The sequence below is a fragment of the Elaeis guineensis genome, chromosome 16 (assembly GCF_000442705.2).
Source record: "Elaeis guineensis isolate ETL-2024a chromosome 16, EG11, whole genome shotgun sequence".
Lineage (NCBI taxonomy): Eukaryota > Viridiplantae > Streptophyta > Magnoliopsida > Arecales > Arecaceae > Elaeis > Elaeis guineensis.
Window position 1 is genome coordinate 6,531,345 of NC_026008.2, and position 21,014 is coordinate 6,552,358.

The 21,014-nt window shown below is 34.8% G+C and overlaps 1 non-coding gene across 1 annotated transcript; it reads left to right on the top strand.

The window, feature by feature from the left end:
• Positions 1-20,639: 20,639 nt before the first annotated feature.
• LOC140854468 (small nucleolar RNA R71) lies at positions 20,640-20,745 on the top strand. The gene has a single exon (XR_012137683.1). It is a non-coding gene; the product is annotated as a small nucleolar RNA R71 (small nucleolar RNA).
• The last annotated feature ends 269 nt before the right edge of the window (positions 20,746-21,014 follow it).

Below are 21,014 nucleotides of genomic sequence, written 5' to 3' on the forward strand. Positions count from 1 at the left end.
GAATCGGATTTATTATATGTGAATATTTGAAAATATTAGATTTGCATTAAATCAGCATGAAATATATTTTTATGTTTAATTGCAGCATTATTCTTGAAAATTTTATAATATCTGAAATATCTGGTAGAGATACTTGTTACTTACTGGGCTGTCTAGCTCATTACCTTTCTTTCTATTTTTCAGATTCAGATAATTAATTTCGAACGTGGGAAGAAATATTGGGACAGAGCTTTTAGAGGCGAGATTTAGCATTGTCAACTTCATTGAACTTAGATCTATTGTTTTAATTTTATTGGATGTAAGACATTTGAATTAATTACTTGAATTAAAGTTGAATAATAATTATTTGAATTTATTCCGCTGTGATGCATTGATATTGTGATGAGATGCCTTGCATGCTTATGGAGAGAGTTCTTCATGAGTATGCGACGGTTGCCGCGACCCTCGATCCACAAATCTCGGGTCGGGGGCGTGACACCTAAAAAGCCCATCTGGTTGCCAAGGGGTATCATCAGTATTATGGTGATGTTCTCTCCTATGGTAATGCTCAAGTCCATTCGGATCATGCTTGCGATAGCGACATACCTGGACTATGAAGTTTGGCAAATGGATGTGAAGATAGCTTTTCTAAATGGAGACCTAAACGAAGAGGTGTATATGATGCAACCTGAAGAGTTCACATCTACAGACGAGTCTAAGGTGTGCAAGCTTCAGAGATCCATTTATGGATTGAAGCAAGCATCTCGGAGTTAGAACATACGTTTTGATAAGGTGATCAGAACATATAGCTTTGTTAAAAATGGAGAGGAATTCTGTATATATAAATGAGCTAATGGTTCAGTAATTATATTTCTTATTTTGTATGTGAATGATATTCTCTTAATCAAAAATGATGTCCCTGCATTATAGGGAATAAAAGTGTGACTGTCATCACAATTATCCATGAAGGATCTGGGAGAAGCAGCCTACATCCTAGGAATGAAGATCTATAAGGATAGATCTAAGAGGCTGCTCGGACTCTCTCAATTAACATACATAGATATCATGCTGAAATAGTTCAGCATGGAGAATTTCAAGAAAAACTATCTTTCGATAGGCTATGAAATTTTTCTCTAGAAGAAGGATTGTCCGACAACCCCTCAAGAGAGAGAGCATTTGAGTAGAATTCCATGTCTCAGTAGTGGATTCTATAATATACATCATGACATGTATGAGATCGAATGTGGCATACTCACTAGGAGTAGTGAGCAGATACCAATTAGATCCAGATGGGAACCATTGGAAGGTTACAAAAACCATCCTTAGGTATTTGAGAAATGCTAAGGACCAGTGGCTCGTTTATGGAGAATTTGACTTGAAACCCATGAGATACACTGATTTGAATTTTTAGTTAGATCATGATGATAGCAAAAGCATATCGGGATATATCTTTACCCTAAATGGTGGGGTTGTCTGTTGAAAAATTTCAAGTAGCACACCACAGCTGATTCAGTGTATGAGGTAGAATACATCGCAGCATCCGATGCTGCAAAGAAAGCTGTGTGGCTGAGGAAGTTCATCATCGAGCTTGAAGTGGCACCCTCCATCGATGGTCCAGTTTTGCTTTATTGTGATAGTACTGGAGCCATAGCTCAGGCAAAGGTGTCAAAGGCACATCAGTGGAAGAAGCATATTCTGCGTCACTACCATCTTGTCTGAGAAATCATGGATCGAGGTGATGTTGACCTTCAAAAGATCGATAGAAAGGAGAACTTGACCAACCTATTCACTAAACCTCCTACGGTAAAGGAGTTCGAAGATCACAAAATGAAGATGGGTATACGATTTTAAATCGATAAAGGAGGATTTATCATTTAGTCCTTAAATGAGTTTATGACTAAATAATATGCTATTACTAAGATGATAGATATATCAAGTGTAGGTCATTGTATACCATATAGGTTGGTTGTCCTCTTAATCAAGGAGCGTGGAGATGTTGGTATAGCATGTAAGTGAAATGTAGGAGTACATTTCACTGAACGTGACCAACTCCTGAGCACTCTACTATCAAGAGTCACTCCGAAGGGATATGGATATAAGTATCCCTCCGATCTGAGATCACCACGATGACTTGCAAGCAACTCACTATGTTTTGGTGTCGGACTATCTGAATTTTTAATTCAGGATCGAAAGGTTTTTGGACACAATCAAGTACTATGAAGTCAATGCGTAAGTCAAGATCGAATTAACCACTCCAAAAGATTGGAGAGAATGCTTTGTATTTCAATTTAGTATGACCTTGGCTAGGGCAATCCTTGTGAGGAGTCACAGGATTTATTAGGTTGAGACACATAACAGATATACTGTTAAGAGTTGACAGTTTCAACTCTAAGTCATCCTAGCATCAAGGGTCAAAGGGATGAATAATACAGTAACTATATCCAAGTAGGTTCTTGAGTGTTGCTTTGCATACATTCGGCCTATCCAGATGTTGGGTACCATTGCTAGATGGTTGCTCCGATTGGTACAAAAATTTATTTCTATGCTACCAACCTTGGTTCGAACCTATGGGGTCACATATATTAGAAGTTTCTCTCTGATCAGATGGCTAATCTGAAGAGTCTTACGGGACTAGGACTCTGGTGAAGAGTTCTACTGGATGGAGACTCTACTGAAGAGTCCCACTGGACGAAAACTCTGGTAAAGAGTCACATTGGACTGAAACTTTATCATTAATGAAAGATTAATTAGTGATTATATCATTAATTAAATCTATTTGATTGAGTATTAAAGTCTGGATCAAGTCTAATTGAATTAGACTCAATCAGGTCAGGTCTGATTAGGTTATGAGATGATCTAATCGATAAGGGAGAAATGATTCTGATTTGATTGGGTTTATGGATCAATTAATTTATAAATTTGATTAGATTTAATTGAGATTATTGGAATCTAATTAGATTAGGTTTATCATATTTTATTTGGGTCTAATTGGATTGAGTTTGAAAGAAATCCAATTGGTTAAACCCTAGAGTCCCAAATAAATGGGACTCTTTCCCTTGCGCCACCCAGAAAGACTCACCATTTTTCTCATCACACAAAATTAGTTTGTACATGAGAAAATTTGAAGCTAAACCCTTTTTTTTCATCCTCTTTGGAGTGGATTAGGTTTGTTTTAAATTGAATTCAAAAGGTTTGAATTTAAACTCAAAAACCTATCCCTATCATCCCACTTGCCGGCACCTTGTGAAGGAGCCTGTTTTGTGTGACAAAAAGGAGGAGCTCCCATATGTTTTCTATATCCAAAATCCTTTGGTAGGTCCCTCTTTAAGTCAGATAAAATTAAAAAAAAAATAAAGTTAAATTGAAATTCAAAATGGTTTGAATTGCAACAAACTCCAGCCCTTATCCTATTTAATCCCATGTGTGCGACAACCATAAAAAGCCTTCATTTTTGTGTGCCAAAAACTCTGAGACTTTCACCGTGAGATACCAGAGGGAAAGAGGGGCTGAATACTTTTCTTGGGGCATAAGGTTTGGGTTGGTTTCTATCTTCTTTGGCATGAACAAAGGAGGAGACCGATCTCCTCTTGGGTGAGAGATCTAGAATTGTTCTAGGGTTTCAGGGAGAGAAAAAAACCAAAGAGAAGAGAGTCTTTATCCAATTTTTCTCTACCATTCAGTATTCTTCTCTAATCCATCTTCAACATCAAAAAGGTCTAAGATGATCAAAGAAGGAGATCAAATCAGATCCACCATCTGAAGCCAACTGCGTGAGCTAGCACTCTCGCGGAGGGCTGATCGGTTCGAGGGTTTCGTGTGGACCATCCGTAGAGGCCGGATGCTTGTGCTGCTACGAGTGACCAAAGAGAACTTCTAGATCTATATTCTTGATTATGGAGTTTGACTATCCATGCTCAGGTATTAGGTTCGAAACCCTGATAGTAGTAGATTAGATCTATTGCTGAATGCTGATTTTAGTTCACATGTTTGTTATTTTAAATTCAGATTGTATGCATATAAATTTATGTCATAGATCTATTTGAAGATATTTTAAGATAAAATTTTATGCATGTATTTATAGATTAAATAGTTTAATTTAATATTTTTTATTATAAAATTTTTGAAGTGCATGCATGAAACCCCTACACATCCCAACACATATCTCATATGACGTTTTCACGACTGATTTGCTTGGAATCTTATTCAAAATATGACAAGCAGTCTCAAGAGCATAATCACAAAATGAGATCGACAAACTCACAAACCCCATCGTGGATCAAACTATGTCTAAAAGAGTTTGATTCTTCCTTTCAGACACCCTGTTATATTGTGGTATCCCAGAAGAGGTCTATTGTATGAGAATCTCATTCTCTCCTAGATATATCAAAAACTCATTAAAAAGATATTTACCTCTTCGATCAGATTGAAAAATTTTTATATTTTTTTTAATTTATTTTTTTATATTATTTTGAAATCGTTTGAATATTTCAAATGATTCAGACTTATGCTTCATAAGATAGACGTACCCATACCTCGATAGGTCATTAGTGAATGTAATAAAGTAGTAATATCCTCCTCTAGCACCTATGTTTATAAGTCCATGTACACCACTATGTACTAGACCTAGAACATCACTGGCTCATTCACCTTTTTCAGTAAAGGATGACTTGATCATCTTTCTAAGAAGACAAGACTCACAGGTCGGTAATGATTCATAATCGTTGATATGGAAGATTTTCTCTTTAGATAACCTGCTTATCCTATTCTTATTTATATGATCGAGCCTATAATGCCAAAGGTAGGCATCCATGACATTATTTATTCTAAAATGTTTGTTCGATGTGTATATTGCACTAATAGATTGATAATGTGTAAATACCATCTTTTAATTGTCCACTCATAATTATGACACCATTCATAATGATATTATAGTAATTTTTCTTTATAAAAAAATTATAACCATCCTTGACTAAAAGACCTATGAAAATAACATTCATAAGAAAAGATGGATAATAATAACAGTCACTTAAAACAATGGCATTTGAATCAGGAGCAAGCTAAACTTTTTCTATAGCTAGAATTAGAACAGCTCATCCATCTCCGACATTCAGAAATCATTCGCTCTTCTCAAATTCTCTATTAATCTGAAGTTTCTACAATAAATTACAGATATGAATTGAACTTTTGATATTCAATACCCAAGTAGTAGTATCACAGATAGAAAAATTATAAGATGTTATCATATAAGGATCTTATCTAGCAACTATTTGCTGATTTCTCTTCCTAGGCCTGTCCGTTTTTGCCTGACTCTGATTTGTCTTAGATTGGTTAGTTTGATTGGACTTTGAAGCCCTAGCATGATACCTATGCACCATACTTTTCTTTCCTCCCTCAAAGGATTGATGCCCTATTGAGGATAAATCTTTAAGTGTGCCAAAAGACTTGTTCAACATTTGAAGCATCTCCTTCGATTGAGCATCATTGAATTTACAAGTAAATTCATCACTTATAGCAGCTCTCATTATGTAATATACTGTCGTACAGTCATTGACCCATTTTTTATAAGTGTCTCTAACCATCGCAACTGCATTGGGAGCTGGTACTTTAGGTGCTAGATCCATAATCACATATAGGATCCTCTCATGCTTGAGAACTATTCTTAACTTTCAATACCAATTATCAAAATTGGATCTCATAAATTTATTATTGTGCAACAGTGAGCAGAGCAATAAACTACTAGCCATCAGTGAAAGAAAAATAAAAGACCTATTAGTATATGAATTATTTAATCCTAAAGACTTGAACTTTAGTCTAAAAGTTCTTCTACTATTTTTTATGAATTGATAGCCTCTATCTCCAATTCAAAAAATTACTTAGCGGGTACTAGAATCCACACAGACTACACACAAGCTCGACTTTGGTCGGCCAACCCATATGCATCTATGGGTTAGTTCTTAACCAGTTGTTTCTCTAAACAACTTCTAGTAATTGATTTTCTCCAGGTTACTTTTCAGTCGGCTTTGATTATGTCTACAAGTCCTGATTAGGTCCAACCATTAATATGACTAAACTTAAGAATCTAACTATGAATGATCAGGTCCAACTTTGGCCGGCCAACCTGACCATCCACCAGAGAGACTTGATTGAGTCATCATATTATGAATGATAATTCCAATAGTAGATAAGCACTAGGCCTTTGGGCCTCCAATGATTATCAGACTAATAGACCCATTATCATCCAACTTAATGGGAGGCTATGATCTAGTTATCCCTATAACTAGCTCATTTTATGGATTTAATAATTTAAAAAATTTGGTTAACATATTTTAAAAAAGAAAGAGATCAATCAGTAGTTAAAAATCCTCCCACTGACTTCACCAAGTCATTGAATTGGATTAGAGACAAACTAGTTGAAAAGGCACCTAATTCAGTCGAACTGATTTAATGATTTGAGAATAAGAGAAAAGATCAATCAGTAAGTCATAAATCCTCCGACTGACTTCATCAAATCATGAAGAGGACTAGAAACAAGTCTAGTCCAGAAGTACTTAAATCAATCATACTGATTTACTTTAATGACATGGGTTAGCTCGAATCAATTAGTGACATAATCAAAATATAATCTACCATATTGACCAGATAATTGAGATCGGTGGGATGGTCTGCCTTGGCTTGCCTTAAACACCATCGAAATGGCTAGATAAGTAGAATGCCAATTAAAAATCATCGATCATATTGCCAAACTTACCTTAGACATCAATTGATTGATTAATTTTGATTCGATCAACCAAAAGACTTGAGCTAGACCATTGAGCCAGAATCAGGGCCATTTGGTATGGTTAAAAATATGGACTTGATCAAGCTACAACTATTGAGATTGATCTAGAGAAATTCTGACCTAATCTAATTCAGCTTAATTTCTCTAATTAGTCCATATCTATTTCTAACCCTAGGTCTAACTAGTTAGAAGATTTGATTCATGCTAACCCATGGCCCATCATTTTATGAGATGTCTTAATATCTTCAATTCTCAAATCTAAATCACTTAAATTCAAATTAAGTATGTGAAACGTGTGTTTCAGTTTGTAGAACTATTCTATTAGGGTTTCAAGTGAAGCATACATCATATGCAAATTTTAGATTCTAAAATCTAATATTAGATCTATATTTAATAATTAAACATACATAAATTTGATCTAAATATTATATATATATCACATGTATCATGACTACTTTTAGATCAGTACCAATTACATCATATGTAACCTATAATTTAGATCTTAAAATAATTTTTTATATCTAAATTTATTTTATTAAAATTATAATTAATCATAAATCACTTTAGATTTAAGCTAAATATATTTATGATCAAAATAATTTTAAAATTTTTTCATCATTCTTCTTCATGGGTCTTGATCACGGTAGCATCCCTACACGTCATAAGAGTACCCATCGAATGGACAAGAAAGGGACTCAATCCCTATTTTCTCTTATGATTGGATGGTCCAGTGATCATCTCAATTTGAGTACTAGGCTACTAAGATCTGAAATCTAATTTTAAAAATTAATTACATCTACATATACAATAATCAAAACAGACATGCATTCATATGAACATGATCATATCATTCATATTATTTATCTAATCTAATTAGATCAATGCATTAGATTAATTTTAGATAAATTTTATATAAATTTTAGATCTAAATCTACTTTTATACAGTATATAAAATATTTATTTTAGATCTAGAATCACTTAAAAAAATAATTCAAACACACACATGAATGCATAGAAAAAAAATTTTGATTAGACCTGATTTTACGATGTGCATAATTTCACTTAAAATTAGATCTGAAAATCTATCAAAATAAATTTAATTTAAATTTTAATTAAGTCTAACTTTTAATCTAAAATAATATCAAAAAAATTTAAAAATATATTTTAAATAGATTTTAATTTAGTAGTTATTTCAATAAAAATTATATTAAAAAATTTTGTTATAACAGATTTATAACTAACTTCAATCAACTATTGATTTTATTCTTAAAATCTAATCAAAATTAGATCAAATAATTTTTAATTAATAGATCTAAATCAGATGTAATGTCTTACATAAAAATCTGATTATATATCTCATATAAAGATATAAAAAAAATTAACAATGCATAGCATGTATCAACCCTGCTCTGATAATAGTTAAAAGGGAAAGTATCTGATCTGATCAGATCGCCAGGGTACATCTAAAAGATTTCTTATTCTATCAATAGTATAACTCTTTATGTTTACCTAATATGCAACAGAATAAGGATCAAATCCACAAAGATAACTTGAATCCGATGCCACATGAGATCTGAAAGCACAGGCCCTTTATTTCACGCACATGCCAAGCTCCTAGGGAAGATGGATGATCTTCAGTGCCTCAATCTTTAGAAGGAAAGTAGGGAGGGAAGGGATCAGATCTCGTGTGCTTGGAAAGGAGTGTTCCTGCCAAGAAGCAGGGCACCACAAAATTCTCCATGCTAAGAAGGGATGCCTCCCTTTCTTATGTCGCACACCCTACTCCCTCCAATCTCATAGTAGTTTAGTTGTTATTTTGTCGCACAAAACAATCACTAATTTATCATGTAATAGGGTCCTCCCTTTTATAGAGGTGGCATCCCATATCTATTCAATGTTCAAATTGGTTAGGAGTCATTATCAAACAAGAAAACCCAAATAAGAAAGATTTTGTGCCAACCTTCATGCGTGAACTCTTTCCCCGTGCACAAGGAATAGGGCTAAGATTTTTTGCACTGATTTCCTTCTTTTGGTCAATTTCTCATGAGAGAGAGTCTTAAGTACATGAAACTCTTTAGTTCTGAACCAAATGGGCTCAGATTTGACTCATTTTGGATCCAATTTGAACCAGATTCGAGGAGCTTATCAATCCTAATCTAATTAGGATTTTGGACCAAGTCTAACTTAGATTTTTAATCTAATTAAGTCTAAATTAAATTAGATCTGATCTAAAATTAATTAAGACATAAATTGACTCTCTCATAAATTCTTTGGATCATTGATCAGATTATTATCATCTCCAAAATTAAACCTAAACCTCATGTCTAGTTCTAGCTAGATATAGTCAACTTGTTTATCTCATATGAGCTCAAACTTAATTCTCAATTAAGCTAATCTATTCATTCAATCAAGTCATTTACTTCCAAATTAAACTTATAGACTTAGATCAATTCTTTTTATATTACTTGACTTTGTACGTGACTCCATAGGTTCAAACACTAAGCTGGTAACACATGAACCATTTCTTGTACTAATCGAAGTTACCATCTAGCAATAATTTTTGACATCTAGATAGGTTGAATATATACAAGGTAATATTCAAGAACCAACGTATATGATTACTGCATAATTCATCCCTTTGATCTTGAATGCTCGAAGATAACTTAGGGTTTAACTGTCAACTCTGAATGAGTAATCTACATTGTATTTCAATCTTTCAAATCTATCACATAGATCCGGACCCAAGATTTACTAAATTAAAATATAGTGATTCATTATCTCTATAATATGAAGGGATCAATCTCATCTTGATCCACACATAGACTTTGCAAGTACTTAACTGTACCCAGTAGCCTTTTGTCATTGCATTAGAAATCATAGTGAGTTACTTATAAGTCACTATGGTGATCTCAGATCTAACAGACACTTATGCCATATGCTTCACGAGCTGCTCTTAATAGCAGAGCACTCTGCAGGTGAGTCATTCATTCAGTGATGATGTACTCCTACATCTCATCTGTATGCCATACCAGTATCTCTACACTCCTTGGTTACGAGGACAACCAACCTATATGGCACACAACGTTCTACATTCGATGAACTCATCATCCTTTAATGATATATCATTTGATTGCGAACATATTTAAGAACTATTCAATAAATCCTCTTTATTGATTGTCATATAGTTCTAAGAACTTCATCATAATACAAGAGTTCTAATAAAGAAGATGTACATCTTGTGATGAAAAATATCAAATAGCTTTTATTATTTTATATTTCATATGTAATTACAAAGAGCACAATCATCCAAACAATTAGCTTTAGGACACATTTCGTAACACCAACTCCTTTGGACGTGGGTTGAGAGAGAGAGAGAGAGAGAGAGAGAGAGAGAGAGGGCATGAGGCATAAAGAGGGGGCACAAGCTTTTGGCTCTCCAAGGTTGAGATTTTGAGATCTCATCTTAAGGGGTTTAAATGGAACCAAAAGGACTCCTAAAAGGTTTCAGACTATGACTCATTCAATGCCTTAACCCAGAAGGACTCTTGGTTCTATGCCAAACTTGGCATGCTTATCAATTAGATGCCGTCCATCCTCTTTTTGTTATGCACAAAATCAGATGGGTGTGCGCCCCATCTTTTCTCTCCTTTCTTCATGCGCAAGTCAAGGGTGCGCCAACTATTGGCGCCGCTTTGAGCCTTATCCATATGGGGTGTGAGCCCCTTTGTTCCTAAGCCAAAAATTTGATGAGGACCCAACTTTTGGCCCCCCACATGCATGCATTTGACTTAGTCCAATCTCTATCCAATAGGGATTCCAAGTATTAAGAGGAATTGGGTTTAATCATATGCTAGTATGATTTTCTAAACATAATAAAATTTTATAAATGCTAATCTAATTGAAACTTCATGAGCCCAATTGTACAATCCTAAATCAATTTTCTTTTATGTGTGACCCCATAATTTTAATTCTATCTAGTAGTAAGATATATTATAATCTCCATCAATAATATCATTAAAACTCCTTTCAATAGATTTGGAATACTTTCTATTCAGTCAATTGAGAATTATTGATCATCTAAATAATTCTCATTGACCTCACTATCCACTAGTGACATCTAGTAGTATGTAGTGGTAATCCAATAGAATTGAATGGATGAACCTCTAGGTGAAGTTATCGTATGATTCGGTTCTTCTATCATGAGTCCTGACAAGACAGAGGTTATGGATAATTTGTCAAATCACTCATCTATCATATATATGATTTAATCGACTTGAGTTCTTTTTATAAAACTCTATGAAAATTCTTTTCCATCATTCACACTGCCATGGCCATGGTCTTTAGAACTCTATCTCATGATCTACATAGGACTTTTTCTTATCTACCAAGGTCGATAGATCCCATCTAGGAGCACATCCTATACTTTCAATGAACTTACTATAGCTAACATACATCGTAAAGTTTCAAATGGCTAAAAAATCGAGTAATAGTATAGTCAAACTACAGCAACCTCATTATGAATAGTCAAGGCACTGCAGGTCAAAGAACTACTCACACTACTGCAGTATCAAATAAGTCACTGACGAGTAGATAGATATCCAATGACTACTCATGTTGGTCACAGTCGGTATACTTGTTCTCTAACAACCACCTGCACTCTTGCTCCAATATCTTCATACTATAGATTCGAGACTCATCTATCTTGAAAAAAAATAAATCATACACCAATCTATCTGAATCAATCACCATCTCCGTGATGATCCATTGATCGGGAGCAATTTATGAATTAACTATTAATGATACATGACTCAAATTCTTAACTCTTGAGAATATATGTCATTTCTAATTAATTTATTGGATAATTTATAGACACATTATACAATATGAATGAAAAAATAATCTAATTTTATTTCATTAATAAGTCAAAATTATAAATTATGTTCTTAGAAAGTTTTTCATGCATTAGTCTAATTAACTTTTAGGGTATACATCTAACAATCTTCCACTTATAATAAAGCCAATTGGCCACAAATATAAGTATCATCTTCTTAAAGTGGACTTTAGTTTTTTGCTGGCTCAGCTGCTTTGTTAGTGGGTCAGCCACATTGTTCATAGAGACAACTATCTGTACCTTGATATACTTCTTTTTGAGGTAATCACAGATGAGGTAGAATCATCGCTCTATGTGCTTAGACTTCTGGTGAGATCTCGACTCCTTAGCTAGAGTTATTGCACCGTTGTTGTCATAGTAGAGTGGAATGGTATCTGATGGCATCACACCCAACTCTGTAACAAACTTCTTGAACTAGAATACCTCTTTAGCAGCTTTCGATGTGGCGATGTACTCACTTTCATGGTGGAGTCTGCTATAACAGACTGTTTGGTACTTTTCCAACTTACAGCACCATCGTTGTATAAGAAAATACTGCCTGATGTTGACTTTCGATTATTAATATTAGACATAAAGTCTGAATCAATATATTCTTGCACCCTTAACTTCCTTCCTCCAAAGATCAAAAATATATCCTTAGTCTTTCTCAAGTACTTAAAGATATATTTCATAGCTATCCAATGCTCTTCACTTGAATTCGACTGATATCTGCTTGTGACACTCACATCATGAGCTATATCAGGTCGTGTGATAGCATGGCATATATGAGGCTCTCTATAGCCAATGCATAAGAGATCTTGCTCATGCATTCTATCTCTTCCGATGTGTTGGGACACATCTTCTTTGAGAGATGAATTCTATGCCTGAAGGGGATAAGTCTCCTCTTGGAGTTTTCCATGCCGAACCTTTTCAACGCCTTCCCAATGTATATTTTTTGTAAAAGATCTAGCATCCTTTTAAATCTATCTCTATAGACTTTAATCTCCAAAATATAGGATGCTTCTCTAAGATTTTTCATAGAAAACTTTTTAAACAACCACAACTTGACTGAGAGCAACATGAGAATATCATTTTCAATTAGGAGGATGTCATCCACAGACAATACAAGGAAAGTCACAACACTCCCACTAATCTTCTTAAACACACATGGTTCCTCTTCTTTCTTGATGAAACTAAACAATTTGATTACATCATTAAAATGAGTGTTCCAACTTCAAAATGCTTGCTTAAGTCCATAAATAGATCTTTGCAGTTTACAGATTTTGTGATCTCCATCACTGGAAGTAAAACTCAAAGACTGCTTCATATATATATCTTCCTTAATTTATTCATTTAGGAAAATAATTTTCACATCCATCTACTATATCTCATAATCATGATATGCTACAATCACAAGCAATATTCGAATAAATTTTAGCATAGCCACTAGCGAAAAGGTGTCTTGATAGTCATAACTTCGTATCTACTATAACGTTTAGCCACGCACCTTGCTTTAAAGGTCTCTATCTTTTAATCCAAATCTATCTTTCTCTTGTAGATCCATTTACACCTAATAGATACTATACCTTCTGGTGGATCCACTAAGGTCCAGACTTGGTTCAAGTGCATTGAGTTAATCTTTGACTTTATAGCCTCTAAACATTTTTTGTAGTTGATATCTGAATCACCTTGCTATAGGTCTTGGAGTCATTTTCATATGCCCCATGTTCTATGAGGAATATTTTCTCTACATCCTCTGTAATGATACCTAAGTTTCTCTCAGGAGGATGAAAAATCTTACTAGATCTATGAGGTGGAGGAGGAGATGCATGTATTGGCTCAGCTTGAATGGGTTCTATAGGTTCTGAGACTCGTTGCTCTTCAGAAATTTTTCTTCAAGCCCAATTTATCTTCCACTACCTCCATCTTGGATGAACTATTTTTCAAAAAAGATGGCATGTAGGCTCATAATCACATTGTGATCCTCTAAAAGATAAAAATAATATCTTAAAGACTTCTTATAATTAAGATATCCTATAAAACAAGCTCTCAAAGACCTGATCTCTACCTTGTCCGTCTGTAGTCTTTTGACATGGACCGAATATCTCCAAATTCTGAGATCACCCAGACTCAATTTCTTATCATGCCATATCTCATATGGTATGGTAGGAATAGTTTTAGAGAAAACCTTATTCAATTGATAATTAGCTGTGAGTAAAGTATGATCCTAAAGAAATAAAGGAAGGTCAGTGAAGCTGATCATAGAATGAACCATATCTAATAAGGTTCGATTTCTTCATTTTGAAATCTCATTGAGTTGAGGTATTTCAGGTGTGTAGTCCATTGTGAGACTATGACATATTTTTTGAGATAATTAAGAAATTCTCCACTAAGATATTCATCTCTTCGATCTGATCGAAGAACCTTAAGAAGTTTTTCAGTTAGCCTGTCTACTTCATTTCTAAATTCTTTAAACTTTTGAAAGGCTTCAGATTTATATTTCATCAGATACACATACCCATACCATGAATAATCATTGATAAATGTGATGAAATAGAGATAACCTCCTCTATCCGACACATCAAATGGACTGCATATATTAGTGTGTACTAGAGCAAGTATCTCAATGGTCCTTTCTCCTTATTTTAGAAAGGGCAGCTTGGTCATTTTCTCTTAAAGGTAGGATTCGTAGATCGAATATGACTCAGCAACTAATGGGCCTAAATGCCCATCTTTCTTCAATCTGCTAATCTTTTCTTCTCTTATATGATCTAGTCTTAGGTGCCACATATACTTTAGATTCATTTCATCTCTAGATCTTTTAGATCCTATAGCATTCACTTCCTGCTCAGTTATATTCATATACATATTAACATGTAAATGATAGAGACTATTAATTAAGCAACCTCATCCAATCATTTTATTTTCAAAATAAATAATACAATAGTCCTTATGAAAATTTATTACATAGTTGTCCTATGCTAAAGAAGGAAAAGAAATCAAATTCCTACTAGCAGTAGGTATATAGTAACAGTGCTTAAGAATTAAACTAAAGTCAAACAATAATCATAAAGGATAGATCTCCACAGCTATAGCAGCAACTCTTGCTCCATTTTCGACTTGTAAGGTCATTTCTCCTTCTCTCAGCCTTCTATTTTCTCCAAGACCTTGTATAAAGTACACAAATAAGTACTAGAACTAGAGTCTATAACCCAACTAGAAGTAGAAAAATTGTAAGATTACTTTCAATAACGAGCAGGTCTGACATATCCAGAAGGTGTGCCATCTTTTTGTTCTTCAGGCTTACCAGATAAGCAGGACAGCTTCTCTTCTAATGGCCGTCAATATTGCAGTGGAAATATTTTTCTTATCTATAGTCTTTTTAAAAGCTTCTTTCTTAGGCTTGTACTGAGTCTTCTATTTCTTCACGGACTTCTTTTTTTTTTTAGTAGATATTTTTTTGAATAACGAAGTCCGTTCTACAGCAAGAATAGTATCCCTTGAACTCTTCAAGGTCCCTTCAATGGTTACCAGCATATCTAACAACTCAGTCTTAATGCACTGAATTTTATTCATATGGTGGTAATTTACAATAAACTATGCATATAAATCAGTAAGGGACGGCACGATCAAATATATCTATAATTTCTTATCCATGGACATGCCAAGCTACTTAAACTCTTCTATGTTCTTGATCATTGTCAGACAATACTCATGGACAGACTGTCCATCATGCATTTTCATCTTAAAAACTCTTGTAGATGAGTCAGCATGTCCTTGACAGTTTTGATATCCTCATGATGGTGTTAAAGCTCATTGGACATGGATACCAGCACATAGCACCAAACCTTGTTGTCGTCGTCCAACCACTTTTCATGGGATGCCCTTTGATCAGGGGTTGGACAAGCTGGCAGGGAGGAAATATCTTAGTTTAGCACATAGCTTATCTTCTGAAACTCAAGACTATCTTCAAATTTTAAAGCCAATCTTTGAAATTAGGTCCAATTAAGCAGTTAGTCTCAAGGATATGAGCAAGTGGGGTGGAAGCAGAGATTTTTAGAGCCAATCTTTGAAATTAGGTCTCAAGGATATTTGACTTATTTTAGAGATTTTATTTTAAAAATAAACTTGACTCTCACTATTTTCTCAAATCTTTCACACTCCTCGAGTGGAGAAACAAAAATCTCCATGATTAGAATTTTTAGTGGGTACTACGGTCTCGTCGATTGGCCCACTACCTCACTTGATATTTATTAGTGATGTGTCAACCAATGAGTGGATAACTCTTATCCAATACTTTTCAAGCAAATTATAGTAGTCATTAGTCTTTAAGTCCTAAAGCCTGACCTGACAGTTTGGCTTCATTCCTTAGTTAAGTCAATCCATCATTCTTGTGAAAGTGAAGTCAGCACTGGGATCCTCACCTGACAGTTATTGGATCCAACCCTATCTTTACCCTATAGTATCTCATGCTAATAGAGTGTTGTATTTTTTTGATGTAATTGAACCACTATATCCAGTCGAGAACAATCAACTCAAGAAGGGCCCGCATATCTACAATGGTGGAGGACGCTCAACTTAATATTTATGAGAAGATTTAATTTAGATCTTCCTTAGATTTTAATTATTTATTTATAATGCATATAAATCTATACTTATATTGGATCTACTTAAGAGATCCTACCTTGGTTCACTAAGATCGGACTCATGGTGCAATACAAATGTGGTGAACTCAACACTAAGTGATGCGTAGTCGTTGATAGCACCAAAAAAACTCTACTCACTACGTAAGTAGGATGAGTCAAGATCGTATCCTCAGGACTTTGGGCTAAGTTGAGATTGCAAAATAAAAGAAAGAAGCATTGTTTAGATTTAGAAAATAAATTATCTTAAAATTGATGTAATTAGAAAATAAAGAGCTCGGGAGTTTTGAATTAATTTGTACTAGCAGAGTTGTATCTCTTTTTTTAATTAAATAGATACGATTAATCTTAGAAAAAATACTTATCTTTCTTCGACACACCCCGTACCCGTAGATCACGGCGTGTCTCCGAAAAGTACTAGGTAAACAACTTTTCTTTCCTCGGCATGCCCCATATCCATAAATCATGGCACATCTCCGAAAAGTAAAAGTTGTTCCTAATATTAATCTAACAGGAAAGCATAAATAAAAGTATATGAAAGAGAGCAAATAAAGAACTCATGATGATTTAAATAAAAAGTATAATCTTTATTGCATATAAAGAAATACAAGAAAGTTTAGAACAATAAACCCACTCTGTGTCATTACAAAATTTCTTCTCCACTCTCGAGACTGCTAGCCTAGCTGCTCATGAAGTAGTCTCTTTCTATTCCTCTATGCAAGGCTCTAGAAGAATTTCTAGGCTCCCCCTCTAATGGGAGTACAAAATCTTTTTATAGGTGTTAGGAGGGAGGAGTTTTACATGATTTTTCGATGTGGGACTAAAGAAAATACTAAGGACTAAAAGATGGATGGATGAGATGAAAAGATCACAAGTAGATAAAGAAAATACAAATTCTTCCTCTTGAAATATTTCAAGTATTATATTCTTTCCTTTAATTTTAAGATCCCTCTGTTCACCACTGTGTCTGCCTTGCCAAACTCCCCGCGAACCCGTGCGCCCGCTAGCCGCGCCCGCGCGTCCGCCCATGCGCTCGCCCGCGCTTCCGCATGACCGCGCGCTGCTTCCGCGTGAACCCACCGCGTGACATTAGCTGTTTACGCTCCAAATTACAAAAAAAAACTTTTATTTCTTTAAAATGATGTCTATATCCTTTTTGGGTTCCTTGCATAGTATCTTCATTTTCTATAATACCGTATGCATCCTTCTTTTATTTAAATTTTATTTTAAGTCCAATTTTCTTCAAACTTGAGTCTTTTTGATCTACAAATCGAACTCTTTGTATCGACGATCACTTTTCTGTAAAATATAAAAAGAAGCATCAAATTTTTAATAAATAAAATAAATTAAATATAATTTTTTACTTTAAATGACTTAAATTCAGTGTTTATCACACCCCCCAACTTGAATTTTGCTCGTCCTCGAGTAAAATAGATATATCAGCATCGTGTACCGACTCGATCTTGAATAAAAAGTTAGGTTAGGCATCCCAAAAGATAGATGATACCTGGTCAGACCATTAAAGAGATACTTCATTGGATTATCAATTTGACCCAATTAGTGGCTGAGTATTAACTAAAGAAATTTCAAGAGCTTTTCTTTCTCTAACTCTCCACTTTACACTTTAAATCTTCTAACTTAATGTGAGAGGGGTTTATTATCTTCTTGCAATTTAGTCCCCTTATTATCCACTATTTTTTTTTTTAACATTGCCCACCTTTTACGCGAACCACAACACTTACTTAGGCGAAGGGGCCTGGTTACTCAGTAGGAAACCAATATTTTTTTTAAATAAAAAATATATTTTAAGAAAATTTTTGCATACCTCGACCTTTCCACCCAATCTCTCATGAAGCAGATTCTTTATTGAGATCAGTAAGAAGAGGGTTGTAGAATCACTCCTAAAATTTGTCCTAGTCCAAATCCTACCATTCATTGAGTTTTCTTAATAATTTATTCCTCAGTATCTCTAAAATTCTCTTGACCGTTAATCATTCATTGATTAGGATGCCTAATTGACTCTTAATCAAAATAAAATTTAGATACACAAAACTAATTATTTCTGACCATACTCGATTTGATTAATTTCCTTCCCCCCCAACTTAATCTACATTGTCCTCAATGGAGTAGGAAAGCAAAGAAAATAAAAGGAGAGAGTGCACCTGGGATAATTTTGCTTCGAAAGTTGAAGATAGCTTCATTGATTAATAGGCTCTTATTCTAAATTCCTGCACTGCAGTAAAGTAAAAAAAAAAATATGAAATCGTTGGGTTGCCTCCCAACAAGTGCTAAGTTTTACGTCTTCAGCTAGACGTCAAGTTTATTGACAAACTCTTCCATACAGAGCAGTCCTTTATTCTTAAAAAAAATGAAGATCAGTTAAAACAAAATAAAAAAAATTGGGTTACCTCCCAAAAAGTGCTAAGTTTAACGTCTTCAGCCAGACGTCATATGCAATAAAACAACAAAAGGTGGGTAATGGCTCATACTTGATTGTCCATAGAGGAGTGGTTTTATCGTGTGGTGTATCCAACAAGGTGTTAACTTCTTTCATATATCCCTCAAAGTCATACACTCCAAAGTGAGCCAAGCAAGTATCTAAGGGGTCTGGTGCTAGAATTATGGGTGTTGCATCTTCTATAATATCTTCTAGTATATCTACTTCAAAGCAACTATCCATTGATGGTCCTTGGGAAGCACCAAACACATTCAGTCTCAATTTTTTATTTCCAAACAATACGTCCATGACTCCTGTCCTACAATTAATGCATGCATTTGCTGTAGCTAGAAAGGGTCATCCTAAGATAATGGAATTTGTCTTGGGTTGCTACTTAGTTCTATGTTGAGAACCAAAAAATCAACTGGAAAGTAAAACTCATCTACCTTGACCAAGACATCCTCAAGCATTCCACATGGTTCCTTAATTGATCTGTCAGCTAACTGCAGTGTGACTGATGTGGATTTTAGTTCTCTGAATTCAAAAAGTTCATACACTGAACTAGATAAAAGATTCACACTTGCCCCTAAGTCCAGAAGAGCTTTTTCAATGTGATAATCTCCTATAACACAGAAAATGATGGGGGCTCCTGGGTCCTTAAGCTTTGGAGGAGTGGCATGCTGGATGACAGAACTAGCCTGTTCAGTGAGGCATACTTTCTTGAGATTTGTGATCTAGATTTACGTCTTTGGATGCATAAATCCTTCAAAAATTTGGCATAAGCAGGGACCTGTTTGATTACGTCTAGAAGGAAAGATTAATTTGGACTTGCTTAAATAATTCCAACATCTCGTTGAGTCTTCCTTCCTTCTTATCTGCTGGAATAGGGGCTTTCAGGGCATCCAGAAATGGGACTTTAGGCAAATAAGATGATTTCGGTGCAGTTGGTTCATTCTCTATTTTAAGGTCCTCCTTGTTCTTGGGTGATTTAGCTTCGGTTAGAGGTTTAGGGTTGGTCTCATTGGTTTTACTAGTGTGTTCAATGACCTTCCCACTTCTCAGAGTCATGATTGATTTGGCATGTTCAGAAAAAACTTCTGGGGTATTAGAACTCTCAATCACAAATTGCCCTCTTGGGTTGCTCTCGGATTGGCTAGGTAATTTTTCTCCTTTCTCCTACTGAATGCAGTCGCTAGTTGACCTATTTGGGTCTCTAGCTTAGCAATGGATTATGTGTGGGAGTTAAGGATCTGAGTGTTGACTTCTAATCGTTCTAGTACTTTCAGAACTTTTTTCTCAAAAGCTAAGCTGTGACCAGTAGTAGACGGTTGAGGAGCATTTTGAAATTGATGGTATGGTCCATGCCTATATGTTGGGTCCTGATATTGAGGTCGAGGTGCAGCAGGGCCAACCACTGGTTGTGGTCTCCAAAAAAAATTTAGATGATTTCTCCAGCTGGGGTTATAAGTGTTCGAATATGGATCGTTTCCTGATCTGTGAGCTTGTTGGACTTGAGCTTGCTGAACCTGCTCGTGCACAAACTCAAGAAATTAATGTGCGGCTAGGCATTCACTAACAAAATAGTTCGGACTTGCACACAATACACAAACTTCTTAGATTGGATTAGGTGGAATCGGGGATTGTCTAGTATTTAGAAGACGGTCTAATTTTTGGGACAGTTCATCTACCTTACTGTGGATATCCATGACATTTTCAATCTGATAAATTCCACTTCTTTTTTGTTGAAGCATGGGTTGTTCTCTAGAAGTGGCAGACATATGATGTAGAAAATTCTCACTAAGTGTTTCAAAGAGCTGTCAGGCTTCATCCTCACTCTTTAGCATGAATGTCCCACCACATGATGCATCAATCATTTGTCGATGTTTCTCTGATAGACCATCATAAAAATACTGACAAAGTTGCCATTTAGGGACAGTATGGTGTGGACATTTACGAATGAGGTCCCTTAACCTTTCCCATGTCTCATGAAAAAGTTCACCCTCCAATTGGAAAAAACTAGTGATAGCTTTTCTAATTTGATTTGTTTTTTCAATTGGAAAGTATTTCTTGAGGAATTTCTCTGAAGATGATCCCAAGTTTAAATGGTTATAGAGTCTAAGGAGTTTAACCAATGCTTGACTTTGTCATTAAGTGAGAAAGGGAATAGTTTCAACCTAAGGGCATCATCAGAGAAGTTTGGGATTTTTACTGTGGAACAAATTTCAAGAAATTCATCCAAGTGTTTGTATGGATCCTCGTTACTAAGTCCATAGAATGATGGCAATATTTGAATAATGCTAGACTTAA